Genomic DNA, 6,599 nt, shown 5'->3' on the forward strand with positions numbered 1-6,599 from the left:
CCGGTGCTGTCACGGCCCCCTGGGGAAAAGGGGAGAGCAGCGCCGCGCCGAACGTGCTCTTCAGCGCACTCCATTACACCAACCGCCAGGCACAGATAATACGCGCCCAAAACACACACTCATCAAGTGGGGCCGTAATAGTCTGTTGGTAAAGTACGTGTGGCAGGTCTGCTTCACGAGGAACTCCCTGTGCTGGGATATGGGGCAAGATTTACATGTGAATGTCATGGCATTATGGGATGTTGGACAGTCGGAATGAGTTTTAAGTATCAATATTTTGTATTTGTTGTCGATTTCTGCTGTGTGTGTGTGTGTGTGTGTGTGTGTGTGTGTGTGTGTGTCTGTGTGTGTGTGTGTGTGTGTGTGAGAGAGTGTGCATGTGCATGTGTGTCCGTTGAGAGGGTGTGTGGGTGTGGCTGTGTTTGCCCACCTAAACTAATGATATAGATCAGTCCATAGCCTGGTCACATCATCAGTGTTTTACATAAACTCCATCAGGCCTATTCTGCATTTCTCAACCTCTCCTCTGTCAACACATCTCTAGGCCAAAGGTGATCAGTGACTGTGCTCCTATGCAAATATTTCCCCAGGTAATGTGTGGAGGTGAAAACTGCTCTTGGCAGATTGCAGTTCAGTCGGCCTCGTCCACAGAAACCCACTAAGAGTGCTCCAAAATCCACTCCTCTTTTATCAACAAGTCACTTCCCTCTTCTTTACTTCCCTCTCTCTCTCTCTCTCTCCCTCTCTCTCTGCTGAAGTAAATGTTTTAGTTTCTGTTTGTATCAGACATTTGCGCTAGGGGAAACAAACAAGTCATCATGATCTGTCGTTCTACTGGTCAACTGTGATCATTTACGCACTGGTGGTTTTTCTCAACAACAGCGTTCATAAGTCTCAATGGCAATCAGCAAAAAATACTGTGATTTCCTGACTATTAGCCGCGGCTTATATACATTGATTTTGCAGTAAATATCTCTCTTCGGCTATGTATTTTTATATGAATATAATATATGTATAAATATATATACACACACACACACACACACACACACACACACACACACACTACTGTTCAAAAGATTGGAGTCACTTAGAAATGTCCTTGTTTTCATCATGAATGTTGTAAATGACTGTTGTAGAAAGAATCTCAGACCTGCTGCCCTGATTAAAAAACAATGCAACTGATCTCAGGTGGTATTCTGTCTATAATTGAGTGGAATGGAAATCTCTAAGTGTCCCCAAACTTTTGGACAGCAGTTTATACATGTACACATGTATGTAAGTGGTTGTGTGAATGGTTATGTGTTTATGTTTAGTTTTTTGTATGTTGAGATGCCTTATCTTAATGTCTTATGTTTATAGTCATCTCTGAATGCATATGTGTGTGTCTGTGCGTGCTGTGTTGTGTTTGCGCTACTACCATTGTGTGTGTGTGTGTGTGTGTGTGTGTGTGAGAGAGAGTGAGAGAGAGTGCTCGTGTGATGATGATTAATGAGGTATTTTTGGCAAGTTGGCATTACTCATCAGTACCATGGCAGTTTTGTTTCAAAAGTGCTGGTGCTGGGGAATGGGGGATTTTGGGCCATCAGCAGTGCGTGATGTCAGCACGCAGGACAACAAAAGAGGAGCCCAAATCCGTAGCGTTTGCAGCCCTGACGGGGGCCCCGCCAGGGCTGAACACAGCCCTCCTTTCACACACCCAGACCGACAAACACACCACGCCAGGGCCCCGCGTCCACACCAGAGAGCCACACTCTGCTGGTTCAGCTCCCCCAACCAACCAACCAACCCAGCGCCCAGCCCTTGCTTTAATAAAGAGAGAGAAAAAAACATTTTTGAGTTTTTGCAATTATGTGTTTGTTGGTGGAAATGCACCCATTTTTTATTTCAGTGCGTCGTTGCCTGAAAAATGGTATCGTTCAACAATACATCGTCAATTTAGCTCATTAAATTCTTAATAGAATAATTTGTGCGCCAAAGGCTTAAGGTGAGCTAGTTGTAAACAGATGCCTTTGTTTGCAATAACCGGCACTAATAGAAGATATTTGGTATAACATGGGTTTTTTACGGTTACGGTGCAATTAGAAAAGTGATTGCTTTATTAACATTTCCAGTGCAGGATTTGAGCATTAAGTAGACAGGTGATAAGGCGTCACAGCTGGAAATTGGATCCCACATGTCTGAAACATGTACGTTGCTACTTACTAATTTCTCATACCTGGGGTTTGAAATGGTAAGAGAATTAGAGGGCCATTCAAACTAGATGCACACCTTTATTTGTTTAATACTGTGGCGGTGACATACCAAAGCCTGTCGTGTTTTTCCTTGCAAATCAGGATTACACACGGAGAGTTCCAGCACAGCAGAAGTGGTTACCGTTAATATGCTGTCCAAGACATACAGCACCTCCAGGAACCAGTCATAAATCCCTGTGCAGTCTTCGTGGACGTTGAAAAGAGGCATGGTATATTAGACTAGTTGTGTCTCATATAGGATATTGAATGTAAAGTACACCTGTGGACTATAGCAGCGTAAATCCGGACAAATATATGCACATAAATCACTCTCTGTTGAGGAAGTGAGAAAAATCTGTAGACAAATGCTTTACTGACAGCAGGAAGACAATGACCAAGCCAGAGAATGGACTGGACTTTATCTTTCAGTGTGTAGGGAATGCGTTTTATGCGGAATAACTTTAAATGTTTAATTTGAGCATAGTGACCAGGAAATGAAATGGGCAGGTGGCACAGATATCCCAAACACACAATCACATTAAGTGATGTTGAACCCACTGTACAACTTGACATGAACTACGTAGTGCAATTAGCTTTGCTATGAGTGAACCTTAGCTGTGCCTAAACATTTCTAATGCTTCTCTCAAGGTCTTCTTCAGACTAGCCCTTAAATCCACCCTTCTCTAACTAGCGGGTTGAAACGCATTGATGGATCTTCAAGGCAGTGCATTGTGGGGCTGGCCATACACCCACCACAACCACCACCACTCCCCACCACCACCCGCACAACCAAGAGCCCTTTATGAAGGAGGCAGCGAATTATGATGGCTATGCCTTGCAGTTGATCTGCAGGATCTTGCGGTGTGGAAGGAGATAAGTTGTGTAATTGTGACAGTACTGTAGCACAGCGGCAGCCATTCATGACGGACCCCCGTCTGTAATAAACTGCGGGAGGGACGAATGGCAGCTGTGTCGCCGAGACAGACACAAGGCCACTCTTTCTGTGCGAGAGCGCTACTTTGTCATAGGGTCCGTCTGTATGCGAAAATCCTCTGATTGTACAAGCCAGCCCTGAAATTCCAATAGACATTTGTTTTGGGGGGCAAACAAGAGTTCCTCTTTGAGTACATTGAGAGGGAAAAAACAGCATTGGGAAAAAAATAAAAAACAGATCACATTGGGATGTTTAGTTCATTTCAAGGGGGAAAGCAGAGTTTTTTTTTTTTTTTTATCAGTACAGAAGTTTTGAATGGAGATCAATGGAGATTCACTGAAAATTGTTCATCTTTTCTTGTTCAGGTATGCCAACATCTGCAGCATCTCAGCAGAGAGAGGTGCCATGAATACCATTGAGGCCCTCTCAAGACTCGCCTGGCAGTCCAAAGATACAGATGGGCAGCACTGAAGGTAAATGGTCTTCAACAGCCTTGAAAATAGTTTCCATTTTCTCTTATAGGCTGTAGAATCCCACTAAATGAGTTGCTCATGTCCTCGAACTGGTCCTGGGTCTGCAGGGGTTACAGTATCACTCTGATAGGCCTGTTGTTGGTCCCCCTGTTTGGGTTCATAACCCGTGAAAAATCGCCATATTGCTTCTCAGTGGGCTTGGCCCTTCCCATCCCATGGTGTGTGTGTGTGTGTGTGTGTGTGTGTGCAGCCACACCTCTGCATTCCTCCCATATGCTGATCTGGTACAAGGCATCATATAGAACTCCATCATGCAAATCCTCCAGCCGACAAACTCCCATTGTCCTGCCGAGCACAAGCCAGAATAGGCAGAATTCCAGGAGCCATTTCTCTTTTTCTTTTTTTTTTTGGTTCGGAATGTTTGACAGGAGTGGAATGTGATGTGGCTTCATGGTTGCAGGTGACGTTTCCCAGGGGCCCGGGCCCTTGTTTGAGTCCCTTGACTGTCATGACAATGTAGCCCACTGCCCGGCCTCCTCTGCCTCCCAATTCAGAAGTCAAGCGGGCTGGTGGATCGTGGGTGGACGGGTGAGCCTGGTGGGTGTCTGGGGGGTGTTGGGGGGTGTTGGGGGGGGTTGAGCTGAGCTGCACTTGCTCCTTGTGGAATGTGTCGTGTCCTCGTGAACTATTTCCTGCTTTGTCTTATGACGGCTGTTTGGCAATCGGCGGAGTTCCTTCTCCCTGGCCCTCTCACGGCTGGAGTATTGACACACTGTCAGAACTGGAAATGAGCCAGGAACAATGGCATTCCTCCATGGCAATGGGCCACTATAGGTGCATTCACGTTTAAGTTAGATGCAGGGCAGGAAGTCTGAGAGTAAATGGAGAGAATAAACAGTGGTCCAGTCCCACACTACGCTTACACCACTACCACTACACTCATTTGGATATTTTCATATATAATTATCTTTTTAAAAAAAAAAAAAAAAACAAGACAGGTTTTTAGTGTATTGATTTATAATAGGAACATATCGTAATTGTCATGGGACCACAATATGACGAGGTTAAAAAAAACACCTCTTTCTCAGCTGAGAAAGAGAAATATACTTTTTTATTTGTACAGCTTGTGAGTGGCTCAGAACTCAAACAAAACTCCCACAAGGATATTTGCCATTGCTGAGGCAACTCAAGACGGTTAAGAGTGGACTAATTAGAACAAAAGCGGGCTTTGCTGGCGTTCATATTTCTCTAAAGATAAATACCTCTTCGGACCACACATCCTCCTTTTTTGGGATAATCAATCAAGCCCGTATTTGCTTTGGAGGGAGCTGTAATATTGGAAATGAACTGGCACTTTGCTGATAAAGCACAGCCTGCTTTCTCATGCTTGGTCATCATTCGCATAATTTCCTGTTGAACTTTTAATGTAGGACGTAACTTTTAACAGGAATTGCATTATCAGGAAGTATATGAGATCCAAATAGAGTTTTACAGTTTTTCTTATCCTGTCTCAAATTCAGCACGCAATACTCTGCCGGTGATATTCTGTGTATGCGATCTGAAGATGGCCAGCAGGCCGAAACGTCGTCGCTTCATTAAAGTTTTGATTTACAACTCGGAGTGTGCGGCATCTCTCTCCCTTACTAAGTGACATTCTGTGTACATTTTAAAACGGCTATCCGCCCATACTGGTCAGTTTTGCCACCCGGCCCCCACAGGTGTAGAGATGGCCTGACAGACCTAGCGGTGGCCCAGAGACAGCAGGCCGCTCCAACCAAATGCAGAAGGACAAGTGGGACTGTGTCCATCTGCCCAGAATTTGTTCCAGTCGTGCACCCAGCTGCACTGTGAGGGGCCGACGGGACTTTAGGCCACATGTTTGTGACACCAGGAGTTTGATGAGGAGTTTTTGTGAAGGGGGGGGAGGTGGGGAGAGAAGGGGGGGCAGGAAGGTGGAGAGGCTCCTGCAGCACTACCCAGCATGGGGCTTCAGGGGGGATTTGTGGAGGCAGGGGGGTTGGTTTGGGAAAGAGGGGGCAGGGGAGGCGGTGCCCTGTCTACAGGCCTTTGTCACTGTAGGGGGAGAGGCACAGTGACCCTGCAGGGAAGGAAACGCCGCAATCCCCCTCCATCTCCCATCCACCTCCCCTCCACCCCCCTCCACCTCCCCTCCACCCCCCCCCCCCCCCCCCCCCCCCCATCACCACCCCAGCGTCCTACTCCCTCTTCTCCAACGGCAACGGGGGAGGGGGGTGGGTTGTGGTAGAGCACATTACATGCTTGCAAATCAACTCGCCGCTTTCATTTGTACTTTGCCAGGCCTGTGAGGCGATGAACACGCACAGCACAGACAACACTGGACCATTTATGCCTCCGCTACAACAACAGCAGCAACAACAACACATGTCAGGAGGGTAGTCACTACAATCATGTAGAAACAAACGTTAACTTTATCGGCCTTGTGCTCTCGATGTAAAAATGCATCACGCAGGTGTGTTTGTGGAACTCCAAACACTTGGGGAAAACTTTGTGCCGTGTTTGTTTGGTTGACCAGAGGGGACGGCAGTGTAGAGGAGAGTCCCGCTGTAGCCCAGTGAAATGAGCACCGGAGGCCCCTGGGAAAGCTCTGTTGTGTGGGTTAATAATGGCCTGCCCCCACATCCACAGCCCATATTTAGCCCAGTTTACACACTGACAAAACTTTAGCACTGATCTGGGATGGGCATCTCTTTTGATGCTAACAAGACATAATGTGATGACAGTTGTACTTTCACCACAAATTCACTCCCCTCTCTCCTCTCCTCTGCTCTCCTCTCTTTCTCTCTCTCCATCTGTCTGTCTCTCTATCTCTCCTTTCCTCTAGTTTCTCCCCAGCACGACTGTGATAATTGGATTTTGCGGACACCTGTATGAGTGCAGTATATCCAGGGGATTATGAGCAGGGATGGGTGAGTCAAC

General features: G+C 46.5%; 1 long non-coding RNA gene across 3 annotated transcripts in view; it reads left to right on the top strand.

The window, feature by feature from the left end:
* The window catches only part of LOC134101903 (uncharacterized), a 98,098-nt gene that overhangs the window by 87,783 nt on the left and 3,716 nt on the right, over window positions 1-6,599 (top strand). For all 3 annotated transcript variants that reach the window (XR_009941462.1, XR_009941464.1, XR_009941463.1), the window contains 2 exons: window positions 3,534-3,641; window positions 6,505-6,589. This is a non-coding gene — a long non-coding RNA (uncharacterized LOC134101903). The remainder of the gene's footprint in view (window positions 1-3,533; window positions 3,642-6,504; window positions 6,590-6,599) is intronic.

The sequence above is a fragment of the Sardina pilchardus genome, chromosome 15 (assembly GCF_963854185.1).
Source record: "Sardina pilchardus chromosome 15, fSarPil1.1, whole genome shotgun sequence".
NCBI classification, from domain to species: Eukaryota; Metazoa; Chordata; class Actinopteri; order Clupeiformes; family Clupeidae; genus Sardina; species Sardina pilchardus.